Source organism: Rissa tridactyla, chromosome 5, assembly GCF_028500815.1.
Source record: "Rissa tridactyla isolate bRisTri1 chromosome 5, bRisTri1.patW.cur.20221130, whole genome shotgun sequence".
In the NCBI taxonomy this organism is placed as follows: Eukaryota; Metazoa; Chordata; class Aves; order Charadriiformes; family Laridae; genus Rissa; species Rissa tridactyla.
Window position 1 is genome coordinate 70,801,477 of NC_071470.1, and position 22,649 is coordinate 70,824,125.

General features: G+C 42.9%; 1 protein-coding gene across 2 annotated transcripts in view; it reads right to left on the reverse strand.

Annotated features, from left to right (window-relative positions):
* The window catches only part of MAML3 (mastermind like transcriptional coactivator 3), a 250,093-nt gene that overhangs the window by 184,725 nt on the left and 42,719 nt on the right, over positions 1-22,649 (reverse strand). The window lies entirely within an intron of this gene.

Consider the following 22,649-nt stretch of genomic DNA (forward strand, 5'->3'; position numbering starts at 1 on the left):
TTAAAAAAAAGTCTTACAAAATTATCATAAAAATACATTTACAAGCAATTGTGAACCATTGGTAAAACTGCTGCTTTATGTCGCTCGCATCACTGGTAACAGAACGCCAGCTGAGAATCTCGCTGCTGGTGTCAAGTGGTTCCACCAAAAAACAGACTTCTTTTTCAAAGCCTCAGTGGAATGATGGCTCTTATCATGGAAAGAGAATTTCACAAGGCAGAAGAATAATGGCGAAATGCTCTGTGACTGGCAGAGTGAAATCCAGTCCCACAGACAGTCAGGAAGGCAGCAACAGTAGGTGGTTATCAAGACAGTTTCATCAGACAGTCGAAGGCCATGCAAAGCTTTATAAATCAGTATGAAGAGTTTACAACTGACACACCACTGAACAGAGAACACTAAAAACTTCCCCTGTTCTGAAAAGCTGATTTTTGGCATCAGCCTTCCTGCAGCTTTTAGATTTTGCTTACAAGAGTTAAAAGAGTGGAAGCAGATAGAATCAAATAACCCAGTCTCAAACTCAAGAAAGCATGAATTAAAATCTGTCTCCATGACTGAGGGAAATTATCTGCTGCTGATAATATTCCTCAGATAATAAAAGCCAGGATGTGAAACAGCCTAAGTACTGCAGGGGAACCAAAACAATAAATCAGGGCACTAGACAAGTGTGACGTCCTCTACTATTTGAAAGACAGTTTAGCCCACCTGAGGCTGGATGGACCTCACTGCCAGGGTCCTACCCCCTGGTGAGAAACCAAGGGGGAAGATGTGGCCACAGATGCGGGTACCCCAGGCACCCACAGTGGCAGCATGCAGACAAACGGAATGCCCCAAAACCAACTGCAAACGGAGCAAAATGACACCTGCAAACTACTGCTAAAAAAAAAAAATATTAAGTCTTACAAGGAGACAAACATGGCATCTTCCTGCAAGTCCAAAATGTGATTCTAGTGACAGTTGCAACAATTCAATAATCGCCCTTTTAAGTTTGGAAAGACAAGAATTGACAAGGGCATCCAAATAGCATTTACAATTACACATTTCACTAGTCTAAGTCTAACATTACTGAGCAGTAATTGAAACTGGAAAATCTAAAACAACTGATAGATGGCAAAGAATGCAGGAACAGCCATATCCTACACTACAAAAAAAATAAAAAAATGAACTGAACTTAAATCATGCTGCCCCTCACTAGCTAACAATGCATCATAGTCACTGAAGAAGAAAACTTCCTCTCCACCATTTACTATCAAATGGAGATAACACAGAGGCTCAAACAAGAAATCCACACAGTTTAAGGACACAGGAACTCTGGGCTGCATAGGGAAGAGTGTGGCCAGCAGGTCGAGGGAGGTCATTCTCCCCCTCTACTCTGCACTGGCGAGGCCACGACTGGAGTACTGTGTCCAGCTCTGGGATCCCCAGTTCAAGAGGGACAGGGAACTACTGGAGAGAGTCCAGCGTAGGGCAACCAAGATGATTGAGGGACTGGAGCATCTCCCTTATGAGGAAAGGCTGAGAGAGCTGGGACTCTTTAGCCTGGAGAAGAAAAGGCTGAGGGGAGACCTTAGTAATGTTTACAAGTATCTAAAGGGTGGGTTTAAGGAGGACGGAGCCAGACTCTTTTCAGCGGTTCCCAGTAACAGGACAAGGGGTAACGGGCACAAGCTGGAACATAGGAAGTTCCGATCAAATATGAGAAAAAAAAAAAAAAACAACTTATTTACAGTGAGGGTGACAGAGCACTGGAACAGGCTGCCCAGGGAGGTTGTGGAGTCCCCTTCTCTGGAGACTTTCAAAACCCACCTGGATGCAGTCCTGAGTAACGTGCTCTAGGCAATCCTGCTTTAGCAGGGGCATTGGACTAGATGATCTCTAGAGTCCATGATTTTGTGAACTCATGATGGGCTCGAAGACCTTGTGTGTGTATATATATATATATATATCATTAGCTGAAAACTGTCCCAGGTATGAAGAGGGGAGGACTTCACTTTCTAGCAGAAATACAATGAAGCAAGAGGAACAACGACCCAGATAACACTCATACATCCATTTTAGCTATATGAGTAAAAACTTCTGCTAATAGACCCCCAAAGAGAAATTCACAAACTATTTTTTACCTATAACTCAAAAACTATTCCTCTACTTCAAACAATACACCAAATTTTTCATGCCCTGTGCAATTTTTTTTCTAGGGGAAAAAAAAAAAAAAAGAGAGAGAGAGAGGAGACAGCCAGTTCTCATTTTAATAACCTGATTCTTGGAAAGACTGACCCTCCAGAGAAGATAATTAGCAGCCAGACCAGTAATTCTCTTTAGCCACACAAGCACAGCTGTTAACTCTTTCTCTAGAACAGGGATAAAACAGTGAAATATAAAGGATAAGTACAGCTGCAGTGTGGCTCTTGTGTGTCACATCCCAAGAGCCCAACATTTTCTTATCAAGCTTGGCCGGTTCGAGAATCTTCTGCATCAAGCAGATGACATAGTGTAAGAGTTTAAGATGCCATCTACATGCAAGGAAGTCCAAATGAAGAAAATAGTGCAGTAATGAAGGGAAAAAAGCCCACAGAATAAATAGAATATAAATAAATATCATGCCTTCAAAGAAGACATATTAGAAGTTTCCGTGTATAACAAAACCTTATAGTTTGGAAGCGAGTCACTACAGATCTCCAACGTAATGTGCTAATCACATGACACCAAGAAACAGAGACACCAGAGTAGCACGTCTATGATCAAACCATGAGAAATCTGAAAGAAAACCTGAAATGGGACTGAGAGGGCAATAAATGGCCAAAATTAAAAGAGGATTTATGGTGTCACAAGAAACAGTAACGTGTTCAAGAGAATTATTGTGAACTAAGTGCCAAATGGAACAGTTAAAGAACAGAGAGACATAACAGAAGTGTTACCATTGTACCTAAGAAGCGGAGATTTACGGGCAGCAGAGACACCAGTGGGAGTATGTTTTGGCTATTATAAATCACTACCTCTTCGCCATTTAAAAAGCATTCCGGATTTCACAGTGATACGAAACGCTCCTGGGGCCAGATGCTGATTTACACCTCTGAGGATAACAGCGTATGATGCTGAAGAAGCAAGAGCAGTTTATGCCAGCAAAAGGGATGCTCCAGTGGCTTTGGAGGAGCTCTGTTAAGTCTTGGACATTTGAGGGGCTCCCTCCCCTCTCCATCCTCCCCACTTCGTTTGCAGGTTTGGACTCCGGGAGTTCTTAAACACTCAGCAGCTCAGTGTCCAGCAGGACACCATACATACAGACTACTCATTAGAAGAAAGTCAACAGACTCTTTTTTTCGTACTCAAACTGATCTCCACCCTCCCTGCCTGGGTGGGTGGGTCCCCATCAGGGTCCAAATTTTGTCCAGGGAAATAAACACAGGCTTCCAGCAAGAAAAACTTGAAAGAAACAACTTGTAAAACATAACTACAAAAGTAGCGGTAACAGAATGACGTATCCTGTCACCCAATTTAACCAGAAGAATGGACGAGACATGCTCCACAACACACAGGGTGTCCCCCCAGAGCATACCTTCATATCCAAGTGGAGCTTTCAACCAGAAACAGGCATACTGACCAACCCTAAGTTGTTCAGGCATTAGCAACACCGTGGTCCTACCTTTACTGACAGAAGTTTCTGTGTTACGCAGCAGCTTTCCTTAACGACTGGATGGTGGAACCATTCATTATTAAGTGGCTACTTTAGACCCTGACACTTGGTTAAACTTCAGTGGCAATAATCTAAACTCATTCCACCTGGGGAGTTTTGCGGTTCATTAACAAACCTTTTTATCTGAACCCCTTTGAGAGCTACGTGCCCCTTCTAGTGCTGTTTTGCTAGCAAAGAGCATCTTGTCCAAACTGCTGGATCAAATCCAGAAAAAAAAAATGCATAGTAACTGAAAGCCATTACCATCTGGTGACTGTTCAACATCCTATGTGGACACTAGCCTGCGTCCAGCACTGGGTGAACAGGTGTCCACATAATACCAGCCATCACAGTTGTCACTGGTTTGTAATCCCATTTGCAGACCTGACGCTCAGGCAGAATACTGAAAGCCTGTCATCCTTCAGCTGATCCCCCCGCGTGCTTGTGAGGAAACCTCCTTACTGCTCCTCTGCCTCACGCTATCGAGTGGCTGACGCTGAATTCTGTGCTGGATTTCAGCCGCTAATACCTCCATTCTTGTCCCTTTGAAAAGAACAAGCAAACAGCACTAACAAAAAGAAATGCCCTTGGAAATCCAGTGTTGTGCAAATACACAGGGACTAAGACCTCTCTCCCCACCATTCAGACTCTAGAAACACCAATACTCCCCACAAAACGGGACAGTAGTGAAACCAGCTATTATTTATTCCCACTAGAAAAAGCATTTGCTACCTATAATTTTAGAGAAAAGAGAAATAACAGACTCCTTCCTGGGGTTCAGTATCTAAGAAAAATAATCATTTTCATTGAAAAAGGCTGATCCAACCATCAAGTCTTCTTACTAACCTAAAAGAACGTACACGTTTGACTAACAGACAGATGTAAAATCAGTTTAAATTTAAAATAAATAAATAAATACATAGAATAAGGCAGGCTGTGGATTTCACTAGTGTCTGTAAGTTCACAGAAGTAGCCAAGTTTACCAGCATAACAAATTACCAGGATTCAGATGAGCCACAGTAAGTAATTATTTGTGCATTCCTAGGTTATAGCAAATATGAGGTAAAGGCTCATTAACTTACAACTTTCCCACTGAGGTATACACTAATACATTGTACCCAGTATTTTCTAAGAGCTTGCACAAAGTCATTTAACTGTTCAGCTGAGGCTGGGTAGCTTGAGAAGCCATGAATGTCCCTCAGGCACAGGACCCCTGAGCTGAGCTTTAATAACTAACCCCACGTTCGCGTGCAAAAGCATCCTCCATGTGAAAAATCCCATATTGGTAGCCACCACCGTGCAGCGCAGCATAGGAACGAAGGGTGCTCACACAGCTCCATGCCGGCCAACTTCACTACGGTCATTTCAATCCCCCCATTCCACATAACAGAAGCACCCTGGACCTTTGAAGCCAAGTTGGTTGGAGCAGTCTTGAACGCAGATTGAGTTAACACTGCAGGGCGGGGGGGGAATGTCCTCTAACAATTTTGCAGAGGTGAATGTCTAGTTTCTAGCTGGTTTAATTTGCTTCCTCAATAGTCTGCAGAGAACAAGAGCACCGAAGAAACTACACTCCAAAACCTGTGTGTTGAGTTCATTATGACCAGCAAAATATACAAGTACTATAGTCTCCTCTGGACATATATCATTAACCTGCTCCACAGTTCGCAAATTAGGAACATCCCTGGCGAGTTCCCAAAGAGCCTCCTCTGAGCAAAGGATGGGCACCCCAGACTCATGCTCTTTTAGGCAAGTGATCTATACTATCTAAATATTTGCTGGCTACCATGCCAATAACTCCCTCTTGCTCCTCAGGGGTAGCTATATTCCTTGTTCTATTTAAACTACCAACATTTCCCTGTCCTGAAAAGCATAGCCACACTCTGTACAATGATTAAAGTGAAGGTTTCCAATTTAAAAAAAAAAAAAGCACTGTGAAGCTTGCTGAAAAGATAAAATATGGTTACTTTCCAAACACCAAGAAGAAAACAGCTTCAGAAATGCTTTGGCAAGGTCTAGAAAGTGAGATTCTTAGAATGAATCTGGAATGACCAAACTTAGTAATTACATATTTTACCCCAGAATGTACACATCTAAATCTTAGTGTGCAAACAGATAGGGCTTTGCCATGCTGTTGCTTCAGCCTTATAACAGAATTATTCCCTTTACATCATGAAAGTTAATTACACCAACACCCAACTGCAGAAATGCAGTAGAGAACCTGGATTGCGGGTTTTTTTTGTCCTACGCCTGTCTACATATGTTAATATTATGTCTGTATGCACACATACCCATGAATATTCACATTACACTGAGATAAAACATGAACAGAATAATGAGGATTTTGTCATCTTTAATACAGTCCTGTTATATATAACCTTGCAGCTTAAATACAAGTTTAAACCTGAATCTCTCACACGTGTAAAGATACATACTTATTTATAGCTACAGCAATAGGGAGACCGCTGAGAAAAGTAGAACATCTTTGGAAAAAGTGGGTGGTGATAAAGCAAAACAGAATCTGCTTTTCAACTTAACTGGCATTTCTGGTCTATGAAAACTGTGAACTTGAATCCCCTTTTTCTGCCCAGTGGAATTCTTTGAATCACCCAACATAACCTATCTTAGGGATTTCTTATCTGACCTATACCCTCAATTGCTCTTCAGGAGTCTGGCTGTGTTCTGGCCATCAGAAAATTGTAGGAGAAGGAATGGAAATGGATTCTTTCACACTTTGTGTTCTCACATAAGCAAAAGAGCAACAGAAAGCAGGCAGTGCTGGGCATGGAGCTGAAAGTTACCTTGCCTTATACTGAGTGAAGATCTCTGAACTCTACTATGACTGCTGGAAACACTGGGACACTGTCTCAGAGCTGAGGGTGCCTTACAGAACTACCCAGCCTCCCCCACTGTTTAATATCTTTAATATCAAAAAAATTTTGCTCTCATTTCATAAGTCAGGGGAAGGGAACAAGTTCACTATTAGGAAAGTCCGTCACTTGAAAGACTAGTGACTCAAAGTTTATTAATCACCGAAAGTGAAGCAAAAAGCATATGCGGCTGGGCTGTACCCAGGCACGCTGTGTCGTGTGTACCAGCGTGGCAGTGTCACATAGAGCACCGGACATGGTCTGTCTGCAATAAAGGTACACTTGACTGGAACTGTGTAAAGCTTGACAGCAAACGCATTGCTGTTTGTGGCTTATTCAGCTCCATCTTCATCTCTATTGGGTTTTTTTTTTTCCTTTAGACTTTTATCTGTAAGGGTCTTCAGGGAAAACTCATGTGTCCTGCATTATGAGCTTTAGCAAAGAGTGATTCAAGATGTTTGTTATACACAGTTATATAGTTTCTAATAGCCGGTAACCCATCACAGGTTACAGTTTAATGTGTAAATCATGTGTCTGTCATGGGTATTTTGCATGTTATATCATATTTCTCTATGCAACTGCACAGACTGTTTAGAGGCTCTCTCCATGTATCCTCAGCCCTCTGTTGTTCCTCTCAGCTCACAGTAACTGCAAGAAAAATAAATCTGCATCTGTCTCCTCTCAGTGAAGGGGATGGGAAATGGGAAACAATGAAAGGTCCAGGCCTGACTCTCAACTTGCTAAACACCACAGGTGAAATTGCATTTCACTGCAGTCACCACAAGGCCTGACACTTTCTTCGGTGGCACCAGCATTTCACCCATGCGTGCGTTGTCTTGGCTTCATCCAGGCACGTGCACCATACCGGCCACGCTAGTTTTAACTACAGCTTTAAAATACTGCAAGCTAATTTCAATATTTAACACTACATCAGAAAGGCTCAGTGAATGTTATGAACACGGAACAGGCCTCCTCTGCCTGCCTTGTGTAGGCAGAGACTTTGTAAAGGCAGCTTATACTTGGGCAGGCTGTACAAACTGTTCAGCTGTTAAGAAATTGCGCTGACCTCTCGTTTAAGTTAACTGCAGACTTACAGGGAGATTTGTAAGACATCACTGCTTCTAATATGTTCAGTTTATAATCGAATAACTTGTTCGTGGCTCACCCAAATCGGTCAGGCATTAAATGCTTTCTGTGGATAAGGCAGATAAAACAGTTGTATTCACTCCTGTTCCCTGACCTTAGTTGGGCTGGTGGGATTTTGCATGTTGAGTCAGGCAGAGAGCGCACTTGAAGAACGGGGTTAAAACTAAGTCAGCCTTTCTGTTCTCTCTCAATGATTTTCAATCGATTCCAACCTCTGCTATTGTCAGCTCAGCACAGATCCACCGTGAAGTTTGCTTTTCTCTGCCTCTTACATTACTGCCACTTCCAAGGACTTTGCAGTCCTAGAACCATCTGACAATTTTGTTCAGGCAAAAGAGACCAAACATTGCAATGCTAATAGGAGTAAAATCTTGGTTGTGTCATTGAAATGAATAGTTATGACTTGCTGGACGTGCTGGGAAAAGATCTGCTGAAATGGAGGGGATCGACTAGGTGGCTTCACCTTGGGAGCAGCTGTATTCCAGTCCGGAAACCTTGCATGTTGTACTGATGCTCTGATATGCTCATCCGTGGGGCCTTGCACACATACAGGAGAAGAAAAAGATCCTTAAACGCAGAGATGGCACAAGAAAGGTTGGCTTTCAACACAGCCAATACGGGAGGAGGCATTCCCACATCCTCTGGAAGAAGTGGGAGGCCACACAGAAGCATGCTACGGGTCTAGTGCAGCACGCAGACCACCATCTGAAATGTTGCATCTACAGTGGCAGACTGGCAGCATGATATATCATGTTATCATGACTGTGGTGATAAAAATATATCTGGGGGATATATGAGTTATGTCCTACTGTCTGAAATCTCTATAGGCCCAGTAACTAAGCAACCTCTAAACCTTTGCATTCCTAATTAGAGTAATGCAAACCCATTAACTTTGCTTGGACTGATAAGGGTCAGAATTTAACCCAGTATTTCCGAGTTGGCTTTCTTTTTCCAGTGCTGCCAGAAGTCACACACGATTATCCCACAGGGTACCAACAGTCAAGTGAACACCCAAAGGAACCCAAATATTAAAGCAGACCCAGCTTTTCATGCCTCCCATCTATATGGGAACTGCCGTAGTTGTGATCTTTACATGTTATCTTGCATGTAAAAAAAAAGGAGCCAGGAAACGCTGATTTTCATTCACACCTGTAGAATGACCCTGGGTACGTCACCTATGTCACCCTTTTGCTTCCTCTCTCCTCCCTATGCCACTGGTGCTACATCTGCAAGCCTCCCTACAGCCCTGTCCAACCCACTAAATGATAAAACCGGAATCAATTAAAACAAAGCAGATGAAGTGAAATGAAAGCAGCAAAATGCTTGACAGGCATCACCAGGTGTTTCACTAATACCCTCCATACCTTGCCTTCAGTTTTTCTATTTCAGCCCCATTCAACAAAGCATCCTTATTAGGGTACAATCCAAACAAGTACTTAAATGCCTACTTAAATGCTGTCATTAACACAGATTGTTTAAATACTTTTCTGAATGAAACCCTTTAACTGTAAGCTCTTCAGGATGGAAAGAATGCTCTAGTTTTGGCTTACACAGAACTGAAAAATCAGATAGAAGAATGCTCTTCATGGCTGCATCGGTTTCTTGCTGACAGCACACACAAAAAAGGAAATACCTTCTCCCTTCCTTTCAACTTTGTGCTTTGGATGTTCAAGAAGCAGCAGACAACAGAAAACACTTACAGATCTCATCAGACAGACCACTAAACATACGCTCAGAGAAAAACCATGGAGCTGCCATTTCTGGAACAGAATTATAATCATTCAATGTCAGAGTCTTCATTCCTACAACTGGAAAAGTGCTGCTCAATCCATCCCAAAAGACATTAATATGATTTGTTGCTTGCTCGGTGCTTTGAGATAAATAGTCCTCTTCATGCCAGTACTAAAATTACCAAAACCTCGTTTTTCCTGAGTCTCCAAGTGCTGTTCATGGCCTCCTACTGTGGGTGGACTACCTCCTCCTCCTGACAACAGCCAAGTGCAACTTCCACCAGTGCCTGTGAGCCACACTCCTACAGAAAGCAAAGGGGACACACCACAAGGCAACTACAGATGATCCAGAAGGACTTCGCAGTGCTCCAGAGCCTCGCTGCCCTTAAAAGGGAGTGTGCTCAAGTCAGCATCTTTTGAGCTGGGAATTGCATTTTCCCTTCCTTTCCTTTCAATCATTTAATTAAACCTTTGTTAAGACAATAACAAACAACAACACACCCCGGCCCTCCCATCTTCCATTTCCGTGGCAGAAAGTACAAGCGCACGTTTTGATTCAGCAGCCTTCCTCCCAGCTGTGAACCCAGCAAACTGAAATTCATGGATGCGGCAAGGCCACGAAGAGTATGTGCGTATTAAACAGTCTTAAGCACACACAGGACTCTGAGCATGGTGGCATGTTCTGTGTCATTTTAATGACGCACAGACCTGCTGGCTTCCCCCCCCCAAAGCTTTCTGTAGGAGGCATAATTATGTAATAAAATTCCTGTTTCTGCAGCATTCGCCCCGTACCAACACAGAAATGCAGGCTTTATTATTCTTCCCAGCTGGTAGGCACTGAATTACTAGTGTTTTAACCCTCTTTGCACTAAACCCTCAGTTTGATTTCCGACTTGCAACAGCAGGAGGAACAGCCACTGATCATTTCTGTTCTCTCCACTTGTGAGGTTGATTCTTGGCCTTTGAGATCATTTTTATCAGCTCATAAAACACCTCCTTGTTAAGGATCCAATCTATTTCCTGGGGAAACTTTTAGTCATTGTGGTTGAGTTGCTTCCAGGACTGGTATGCCTCAGCCTCAGGACAGAACTTACTTGACCCGGTTTTACGCTGCAACTGCATGGAGAAGGATGGCACGCACCCTGCAAAAGGGCAAAGGTACAACGGAGCAGTATGTTATGGCTGCTCCGCTGACTGCAAGACCTCCGTAAAGGTGAGACCCCAGGTATGTGATTGATGCTGAAAGGGTAACTTCCTTTGACATCTTGGTTTCCTTCCTTGAAAGAGCAGGGGCCACAGGCTGGCAGGACACATCTTCCCTCGCTGCGAGGAGCCTGGTTGCTAGGCAGTCTTTGTTTCTGAAGAGCTGGGCATGGGTTTGCTTTGCAGTACCCTGCTTGCTGTTACTCAGGGGCGTAGACGTTTTGGAAGAGCTGTTAAGAAAAACGTGGACTGAAATCTCACTGAGATAGGAGCTAGGGGCCAACACACCTTATTGGGGTGTCTTCAACCAAACGGAGCGCCCTCTCTATTGTAGAGGGGCATCCACACCCAGACAGCAAGGCAGTGATCACCCAGAAGGCAGCGGCCTCTTACATTCCCAGATTCATGCTCTTCCAGCCAAAACATTAAAGACACTTTACGATGAAGGTTTCTGAGCCAGATGCTGCCAAACTTATGTCTGTATGGGCAAGCATTTACAGTTAATTACCAGATAACTCCTCTTGTGGCACTGGAACTCCTACAGATGATTTAGAAAGGGATCAGGTACCTGGGAACATGCACGCTACTGGAGCGGCCTCAAGTAAGATCACATCCTGGCATCTCCCTCTAGTGCCTCACATCAGAGACCCAAGCACATCCAGCACAGCTGGGCAAGGAGGTGCAGCATTGCTCACACAGCTCCTCTCCCCATGTCACAGAGCAGAACCTATTCCAGCCCTAATAATGCCCTTCTGGAGCCCCAGTTCTTCCATGCCTGGGAGAGAGAACTGCCAGATGAGCTACACCGTGTCTGACCCCCAACTGTTCTCCCTACAGCGCAGTGACTCCCAGAGCCGTCCCTCCACCTTCCCTCAGTGCCGTGATTCTGACAGGTCAGCTAGCAAGAGGGGACAGGATTTAGTCCCTCGATGAGGTACTTGTTACAGAGAAAATTAGCCACCAGCAGGAGCATGCCCGGGAGCAGAACCTGAATTCTGCAGGCTTCAGAGCAAAATTATGCCCCAGCATTGCGCATCTGTATAACATTTCCACAATTACAATTCACAGCAGCTTTCTTGCTAGAGAACATGGCTGTCGCCACTTTAACAATACTCGTTCATCAACCCTGACTGACCTTCATTCGCAATCTCCTGAGCAAGTATTTCCAGCTACCTGTCTGTGGTTGACTTGAAACACCCAGCAGCCTAATTCTGGGATACAGATACCTCTCTAACCGTTTATTCACATGGAGCTGGGGACACAATACATAATCTTCCCAATAATCTGCACCGAGTAAGGCCTGCTGAGTCACTTAGTTTTTCTGTAGGCATAAATTTTCACAGCCCACCATGAGCACAGTGCAAGCAGTTCCACAGCAGCACAGACCAAAAGAATAACCTCAACGTGAAGGAAGGAGCAGGGGGGGTGCTTTATTATCATGACCTGAATGCCTAAAAACAACCAGGAGCTGAGGACAAGACCATCTGCCCCCCAACCCTGCCTAATGTGGGCAGCCTCACCACTTCCACCAGCTCCCCTCCAGCAGGGCTAATGGCGAAGATGATCCCTTGTTGGTTAGTGGTGTCCCAGGACATTTCTGCTGCTAGTTAATGGAGCTGTCATCTGCTTATCCTGGACCGGGTGCTATAAATACACTTCGGCTTTCATCAGCAACCTCAGTTAACAGAGTTCCCCACAGCATGGAACGCCAGAGAAATTCTGCATTCTTAAAGTTATAGACAGAGTTGTAGAATCTTCAGCTCACCTCTCCTTTTTATTACTGTGAACATTTGTTTTTGTTAAGTAAAAATGTTTAATTGGGGGAGGAGGGAGAGGAAAAGAAAGCACTTTTTTTAAAAACTAGGAAGTCAGATTCTGCCCTCATTCCCCTATAAACACACACGTAAATAAAAGGTGGATATTTTTTTCCTGAGCCGTGCCACAAGAGATAGTGTGAGACTGGGGAACAGGCAACAGAAGATGATCTGACCTTTGCCTAATAAACAGCTTGGGAGGGCTGGGGCTGGGGGTGGGGGGAGCTCAAGAAGGTTTTTCCTCCCGTGAAGCTCCAGGCAGCCACAGGAATGCATCTCTAGGAATGGGCTGGCTGCATAAACTGGATAGAACAAGTTCAGAGCAGTGTTGCAGCTTGCTCCAACGCCATGTCGGAGGGGGAGAGGGAGGGAGAGTTTCGGCTGACAGAGGCAAGCTGCTGCTGCGGGGCCACCGCTTGCCCCCTCGGCAACAGCAAGGGACGGCGCAAATTCTGGTGGAGCCCGCAGCAGAGAGGGGGTCAGCTTGGGAAAGCAGAAGGGCAGGCTTTTGTTGCTGTTGCTGCTGCGTCTCGAATTCGTGCGCTGGAGCTGGGTTTTGCTGCCAAGGCTTGGCTGTGGTCATGAAGAAGCTTGGGTAGGGCTGGGATCAGGCTGAGACATGAAGCCATGTCCCTCAATAAGCAGGGCTGGAATAGCAACGTTTCCACTTTCTAATGATAAGTCCTATGAACTTCGTATAACAGGAAGATCGGTGTGTGGGTGTATTTATGTTGAAATTAACTTAGAATTTAATCACATACAGCAAATAGTTGGTTTTCTGTCTACTTCAGTCTGTTTCCTCCAACAGAAGTACTTGCCTGAACTTGAACGCTAATTCAGATTAAGGTAGGATGTGAAACTACAGCACAACTGTTGATCTTGAAGAACTGCAACTGTGGGTATCCCCCTGTGGAACAAGAATATCTTGATCCAGTTTGGTTTAGCTTAGCTAAACTGGATGCCAATGTAAGTCACACTTCTGAGAGGTCCCTGAAACCATCAATTCTTTGGCATGGCTAAAGTCTTATTAAGAGATGTAATTTCTATTACGTACAGTTAATAAAGTAGGATTTTTTTCTTTTGAGGTGGAAAGAAAAAGATTTTACTACTCTAACATTTTACTGTAGAAAGTAGATTTACTTTGCTGGGGGTTTTTTTGCATGTGGTGGGTTTGGGTTTTTTTTGGCTGAAGAACTGCCCACACTTGCGGGTGCAGTTTGAGGTGCTTGCTAAGAGGCTGCAGTCGTTGATGAGTTTGGTCAGGGCTAGGACCGTTGTGCAAGGGTGGCAGCTGACACACACGGCTCCATTCTAGGATGGCTAACATCAGGGCTTGTTGGCCAGGCCAAAGTAAACATACATATCGCCCATAAGCAGCGTTTGATGGCACGGAGATCCTGGTTTTATACTGACATTACTTGACTAACTTCCACGGAGGTAACACTATTATGAAGCAGAGAGAGTGCAGGGAGAATGAAATCCAGCAATTCTTAGATGAAGCCCACTGGGATGGTTTTTCCTCTCAGTTGCACTGAAAAAACTCCGGAGCATCCCTGTACAACAGGCCCCTGCAGATACGGACTTACACGGGTACTAATGACTTTCAATTTGGTCCAGATATTTAAAACACCCTCCAGGAAGATAAATTTATATTAATTCTATAGATCCCATTGATGATACGACTTGATGCACCAAGAATCTGACATGCCCAAACCTATAAAAGCCAGTGGAGAGAAGGTAATGAATATTGAGCCTCTTACAGAAGGGCAAGAGAAGTTATCTGAACTCTCTACACTGTTGGTTCTATGGATATTCCATATCAAAAAGACAGGCAAACCCACCATATTATTTATATTATTTTAGTTCTTCCTAATCTGGAAAGCAAATCTAGTAATTCAAATATTTTTTTCTTTCAAATTAAAAATGTTAAAGATCTGATTAAGTAGTATATATCTGTAGTTGTAAGCAATGCTTAGCTTTTTCATTAAACAGGACTACAATCAAAGTTTTTATATTTTAAGTATATTTCTGTGCAAATACATTTCTCCTGCAATGGTTAATTTGCAGGAAAGAAGAAGGGAACATGCGTAATTAGTACAAATGTAATCAGCATAAAACGATGGGAAGGGAAGACAAATGAAAGTGCTTTAGAAAGGCTATTGGTAATGGTGTGCCCTTTCAGATAAAAATTTTCCCTGCTTCCCTTCCAGGTCAGATTGTGATTTCTCTCTCAATAAGTTTAGAAAGCCTGGGCCAAATTCTTCCTCAGTGTAATTCCACTTGGATTGATTATATCAGGATGAATTTAGCCTAGTGCTTCAAAATCATGCTTAATTTCTTTCTTTCTTGGATAAATCTGAATATGAATTATGAAACTGAAGAATGAGATCGAGCAGAGCTAAGTAACTCGAAAAATAATGCATCTCATCTTTCTGGCTTTAATCAGGCAAAACTCCAACAGAAGTTGTACCTAATTAGAGGTAGAGTTTTTCTTCCCTTTTTCAGGCCCACATTACCTGTTTCTTTTTTCTGTTTCACGCTTGCCATTCTTACAATTAGCATTTATAAGCATTATAATGGAAACACATTACAGCTTAAAAAAAAAATCTTTTTCAGAATGCTTTTTTGACTGTGAATTGCCAGCTTCAGGGTGGTTCTACAGTCAACTTCTACTATAACTGCAGACTCATTGCACAGGAACAGCCAGCTATAACATAGTGACACCGTGGTTACAAAACTCTAACTGGCAGGCAAGTTTGGGCAAGTACCGTCTCCAAAACAACTTTTACTACTTATTATTACTCTTTCTTTTTCAAACTATAGTTCACGAGATTTCATGTCGATTATGTCCTCTTAAAGACCATGGTTGTCAGCTTGTTTGTCTTCTCCTTTCATCTTATTTATTTTAGATGCTCTGGCTTCACATTTACTATAATGACCACTTACGTAGTTACCAGAACAGCCAAAATTTTACAAGGTTTTAAGCATTAGAACTGAATTTTCTTCCCAGTTGTGTGAGGATATCCTACTGACAGGAATGTGTTTAAAAAAAAAAAAAAAAAACAACAACAAAACAAACACAAGCACAAACCAACAAAAACAAATCCAAAACAACTAAACAAAAGCAAAACAAAAAAACCAAAACCACTCATTAAAAATATTTACAGGCTTCAAAAGAACCATTCAACTGAGAATCGAAAGGTGCCCTGCCACCACTTTTTTCTTTTTTTTTTTTTTTAAATTCTGGCTGATGTACAGCCAGATAATGAATGAACTTGAAATACCTAAGATAATAGCTATTAAGTTTTTTAAGGAACAACGCTGAAATAAAAAAAAACTTCTGAAAACTTTTTTTCAAGTCATTTAAGTTTCTTTTCAGTGCTATGCAATATCTTTCCTTTCTACGACGAAAAAGATACACGCATGTACAAGCTCACACGTGAAGAAGCGATCTCTGTAGGAATCGGGATGAAATCTGAGACCACAGGAGGTGAGGCAGTAACACAGAGAGCACAACAGAGAAATGTACTGGGCTAATGATCGCCCTCCACTACAGTCCAAACAGGTGGCTCCTCACTCTGAGGCCACATTTGTTTTTTTGGGCTGAAGGGGATAAAGCGAGATGTGTACGCAAACTTCTGCTGGGGCTACTACCCACTGCAGTGGCAGGGAGGAACCAGCTCCGCTCCAGTGCACATTCCCTAGGAGGTGAAAGCCACAGCGGGGCAGAGCAGGAAGGGGATTAAGTCCATAATGCTTCTGCTTGGTAGAAGTACACACCAAATTCTGGCAGATCTGATTTCATCTCTGCTCTAGTAAACAGAGCCTATATTTGCCATTGCACCTAGACAGAAGCCTAACATAGAAACTATATTCCGCAGTCCCAGAGATGGGCAGCGTGTGCCCTTCCCGCCTTAATGAACAGGGCATATCATCAAAGGCCCTTCTGGAATGGGGCTGAAGTTGTTTAAACTATCCTTCCTTCTATCAGATTTACATTTCCCACACTAACCTTTGCCTAGTTTATTGCCAGGTGCCTTTCTGCAAAATGGGAAGTTCTGCTTTGAAGGTCCACCCTAAGAAATCTAGAGGGGCAGTAAAGTTAAAGCAGAAGCCATGGCAACAAAGGGATAAACTGAAGTGACTGCTCCCATAGGAAAAAAAAAAAAGAACAGCCTGAGAGTAGCTGTCCAATGAGCTTTGTTGTGTGAGCATAAGGAACAGGCTGGGAAGCTGCAGAATATAAAGAATTCCTGCTGTGTTTCCCCCAATGTGTCTCCTTTATATTCAAGAGTGTTCACTAAAACAGTTTCTGAATGCATCAGCTTTTCACATCTGGAGACGTGGGTTCAATCGTGCATTAGCCTACACGTCTCTATTCCTTCCCTAAAGAAAAATGCGTATCCCTAGACGAGCAGGTATCCAGAGGAACTCCACAATAACGGTCAGGGAAAATAATGCACCTTAACTTCCAAACAGATAGAATCTTTCTACAGATTTTCAGCATCTCTCGTGTTTTCTTGTGAACTGCACACAAGCTGTAAAAATCTTGTAGTTTTTAGAACAACTCTTTGGAATGTGAGAACGTACAACCATAGAGAAGCACGGATGAATACTTAGGAGATTTAAAGTCACACTTAGGGCACTAAACCCCTTAACAGCAAGCCATCTTCGAGTCTTCCGGGGAAAGTCTCAAACCAACAGAAAAATTAAGCTGCTGTTTCCAGAACAAGGCTATCTTCCAATCCTGGATCACAGCTAGACATAACCACTGCTGACTTTTTCATGCAGAAGTGACTATTTCGCCACTGAGCCTCTTGAAAAGGCTTTCACACGACTACGCCACAAGTACTTGAACATATTGTCAAATATTTATTGTATGCCTGGTTTTGCTTTATCTTTGGGCACCACCGTCAAAGTCCTTACACTTCAGTGGATGTTTCCCCACACTGAGGGTTCAGCCGGAATAAGCGCTTTGGAAACTCCTCTTGGAAGTTTTCCCAGTTCTTCTATACAGGCTTGATTGACAAAACCAATGTTGTATCTCTTTTAAGGGTTGGTAATCAGGCTGCTTAGCCCCTCTTCCAGATCATTAGTACTGTTATCGTTCAGTACAGTAGTATGACCCCCAAGGTGCTCTGCTGGTAACATTTTCCCAGGATGACAAACTAGCCTTTTCCCCGGTAAAAATTTGCAATTTCTTTGCTTCCTATCTAAAATAGTTTTTAAACCTGTAGTATGAATATAAGACTCATCCCATGATTACCAGATTTCCCTAATAGCCTCTTCTGAGAAACTTTAACAACAACCTTTTAGGCGCGTAAATAAGTTACAGTATATCTAACATTTCTCCCATTATTCACTATTTTAACTTCTTCAAAGAATTCTACTATATTAGACAAAGTTTACACTTACAGAAAGCTACACTGGTTTGTGCCTCAGGTACTTAATAATGACATCTATAATGACTTTCTCAACAATTTTCTTAGCTACTTAAATGAGGGTCATGAGTTTATAATTCCCTGGATCACCCTTATCATCTTTCCCACCTCAGTAAGAAGAACACTGGCAATCTTCCAGATTCTTCTTATTATAGCAGTAACGATAAACGAAATGACATTTATTTTGGGGTTGTTTTTTCCTAGTAGGAAATTCAGTTAATACTAAAGTTAACTACTAACTTCATAGATTAATGTAGTCCAAATATTAAAAATATTAAATACTCTTTACATTTACATACACATATCAGTCAAACTGCTTTAAAAACAATACCTTTATCTTCATTTTGAAGATAAGGAAAATGAAGCATAGACCAGGGCATTATGGGGCAAAGCTACAAGCAGAGTCCAAGTCTCATACTTGTATCATTGTCTGCTAAATCATGCGATTCATTGAGGTCTTATTAACAATAAAAGTACCTCTACTCCTGCCAACTCTTCACCTTTACCAAAAGTAATGTTAAGCTCAAGAGGTACACCTCTGTATAGAAGACCAGCGTAACAAGTATTTTACATTCTAATTTTCTCTTCTTAATTGTCCCTTGAGCCTGCTGAGCTATTCAGGCTCATCAGCTCTCCAGCGGATTTCTAATATAATTCTGGAAGAAATTACTCTCTCTCTCCTTTTTTTTTTTTTTTTTTTTTTTTTTTTAATATATTTGTCCTTTTAACTTCCTTTCATCCATCCTGGTCTCTAAGCTTTCCTAGAAAAGCATATACTTCGCTCTGCTTGCATGACTCATGTTGAGCTTATTTCCCCCATCACCAGCCTATTTCTCTAACCCGCATAAATATTCGTCCCTTCTCATTTAAGCATATTTTTTAGTTTTCACCCCTTCTGCTCCTTTCTCTCCCATTTCACTATAAAGATAAGTGTCATAATTCTGTGTGACGCTTTTATTCATACGAACACCTAATCACATTCAGTAGTACCAAGCTGATGGATGCAGAGATACCCTACAGCCATCAGTTCTACGAAGTAAGCAATTAGGTTCTTAATTTTGTTTTCTGGGACAGATCCTCAAAATGGGCTAAACCAGAGCAGTTCAGTGCAGCAAAAGACTAAGAGAGAAGCTGGTCTTCCTCTTATTAAGTCAATGGATTACCCCACCTTGTTTCAGGCTCTTTTCAATTAGTGGTAATTCTGGTAATGGCAACCTGATAGTCTTTCATTTCTCTTTCCTGAAAAAAAACTTCTTGATGCTAGGCACCACATTAACATTAATAAACTTCAGTGTACGTCACATGTTTTATCTAGAAGGATCCCAAAGAGCTTTGGAAACTCGACACAGTTTCATTCACCGAAGTGACTCATCCATGAACAGCAGCTGTTTATCAGCACATGGAAACACAGTGCACAATAGCATGGGAGTTGCAAATTCACAATAGGGCGAGAAGTTAGGTGAACAAAATATAATTACTGCACCTGGAATTGGGTTGGATACTACTGTTAACGCCCTTTTTCTAGGAAAAGTGTTGGATAGCTACTGCTTATAACATTTTTCAAATTCTTGACTAAGCATTTAATCCAAAATACACAAGGTGAAATTTCAGGTCTTGCTCCAGTGCTTGTGTACCAGGGGAAAAAGGAAGGAGGGCTCTCCTGCGTGAAAGTTCCCATGACGTAGCAACAGTAAAAACCAGCCCTACAGCTCACTTCATGGTCCTCCCTGGAGGAGTTTTCAAGCTGCGATATAAAACAAGCATCCCAGAAATACATTTCAGTGGGCCCTTACCATACGTGATTGCAGACCTTCTGGTAGCGCTGTGGTCCTGTGGCCAGTGCGGAAGATCCCAGGGCACACATTCACTCACAAGCATATGGTGGCTCACTTGGGACAGCTGATGAAGTTACTTGCTACATGGATGGCTGCGTGTCTTATAGCCAATCCTGACTTGTAATAATAATCCCTTTTTTAGGTAGGTAAGACACCAGATTCAACGTACCTAAAACATCAGGCTGTAAGCCACAGATTCAAAAGCTACCGTGAGCAGCTCTGCCACCCATACAGCAGAAGTGCAGCAAACAGCCCAGGGTGATATCTTGGCCCGTTATCATAAGTAGAGATGACTTACATTAGGTGTCAGACCACTAGGCTGTGTAAATAATGTTGAAGTTGCTTCAAGCGGCAGATCAGCCCAAGATCAGGAGCATGCAAGAGCAGTTTTATTCTGCTCCATCCTGTACCTTTCTTAAAAAAAGGACATTCCATGTAAGCTACCCTTTTCCTTTATTCTTCATCATGCAGTTAACACTACAACACCTGGACATAGACTCAAGGCATTTAAGCTATAGGTACCTGAGTGTTATGCTTTGTAAGAGTGTCATTTTTTCAGTAAAATTATCACTATTCCCTCTCCCCGTACAATTAGTCATATCAGCGTCTCCACCAAACAGCGACCTGCCCAGCCTAACAATTTAAAGGTGAGATGAGACAGCATTTCACAGTACAGCGTAACCACATCCTTTTCTGGAGATAGCTACTGGAAAACATAAAACGAACCATCAAAATGAGCCAGCCATATTTACTTCTAGAATGAAATCTTGTGTTAAAACTCAAGACAGTCTTTCTCTTGAATACTTCAGAAAACTAAAACCAACCCGATTCCAAAATGTTATTATTTGGGGTTCTGACAGATTCCTTACCCAGTCCTACAAGCTATGTCCTGTATCATTTACAACCTGTTTACATTAGTAGGCAGATGGAGCCATAATTGCCCTTCTGGCTGATTTTGCCGGCTCTTTAAACTCTTCTTGAGATGCTGCACTTGCTATGGTTGCTTTGATCCAGAGACTGACAGCACACTACTTACCACTGCAGCTTTACTGTCTGTCCTGGAATTTTTATCCCTGCTATTTCTCTACTTTATAGTCCTTCATGCTGAAACACTCCTGCAAGGGGACTCCTGGACTCTTTTATGCCATGCATTACTTTTCCACAGGTGAAAACAACCTCAACCTGCCTTTCCTATAGAGCTTGTTATGTGCCAACATTACAATATTCATTGCCCACACTGTGACTCAGACGTGCCAGTCCAGTCTGTTATGGCATCTATCATATCCAGTCTGATAGCACCAGAGTCTCTTGCACCCGGATTCTCTTCTACTCAGTCTTTAAAAATCTAGTAAAGGAGGAAGTTTTGGTTGTCACTCATGAACAGTAGCGAACGAACTATTTTCACTTGTTTATATGGCAAGGCAGGATGGAAACACACTGAGGGAGCCCAGTCAGATTTGAATCTCAAGCTGTAAAACGTAATTTCCAAACGAAGGATAAATTATATATACACTGAAAAATAAACTACTCAGTAAAATAAACATGTATATCTTCTATCCCTTTAAGTTATTGCTTCCAGAGATTTTCTTGAGATGTGAAGGAAATATGTCACCCCCTAACCTGGTCAGTGTGAAATGTACATTTTTAATTTGTAAGCATCAAGATCTACAGCTTATCAGGAATATTAAAACCTATTCCTAACTTGCAGCTGTTACTACATCTGCCTTGTATTATTTTGCTAACAGCTCCTACCTTAAAAAAAAAAAAAAAAAAGGCAGCTAGTCAATCTTAGGAGACGACATGACAAATGACACACATTTCAATAGGCTTTAACAATAAACAGCCACCTCAACAAAGAGAAGCCTTCCCCCACCTCCCCACTAAAGCGGAATCAGACAAGAAACTAAGTGAGACATGTTAACAGAGAAGCACTCCAATTAACGTGTTACAGCTCCTTTAAAGCAGAGACCAAAGGGGGCTGCTGCTCAGGATGCTGGAGGATGCAGAGCAGTAATTGTCACTTAGGCACTTAACTCCCCGCCGCCCGGCTCCCTCGCAGCCTGGTTTATCTCTCGCCAATTACTGCTGTCATTTGCATTTCAATGTGTGCCATCGGGAGCCAGGGCAGAGGCACCAGCCACAGGAAACGCGGCAAAGCCAATCCTTTCTTGAGGCGGGCTGATGCCAGGCCATGGGAGTTGGGTACCGGACCTCCTGGCAGCAGGCTGTGCTGGCCGGGGGGCTCGGGGGGCTGGCAGGGCAGCTCCTGCCGTGCCTGTGCCCACCCCTGGCAGCGCCGGGCACTGGGAAGACACCCCAGTGAAAACCGAGAGCCTGCAAGAGGCCCCCAGAGGAAGTTTTCGGGAAGAGCTCACGCATGAGACATATGCTGGGTACAAACTGTGCAAGTCTTGTTTCTGACGCATCTCCCGACGATGGCTTTTGCATTTGCTACTCAAAATTCATTCCGTGCTGTAAAGCTGCGTGGCAGGCAGGATTTGTGAACTTCACCGTATTATTCTTCAGTACTTGTACTTTTGCAGCACCTACAAGCACTGCCTGCGCATGGAGGCCCACGGTGCTAGGTGCTGTACAGAAGCAGAACAGAAGCATCCTGTGTCACACGCCCTCCATATGAGTGACAGGGGTGGTACACAGGTGAGAGTCAGAAAGTGCTCTCCAAAACAGAGAGGGACAGGTTGGCTTTGCCGCTGGGAAAGAGATCCACCTCAGAGGATGGCAATGAAAGGTCCTGTCTTGAAAACGTAACAAGTGAGAAACGGAGCCTGCAATACGGGTCCAGTGTATGTAGGAGACAATCTTTAAGGAAAGCAACAAGAAGGAAAAGGTTGAGAAGGACCTTAGCCATAAAAGCAATTATTTTGCGCCTGATGCAAACAGCAAAGGGAGAACCCAGTGAGGGTATTCAAACAACATGGG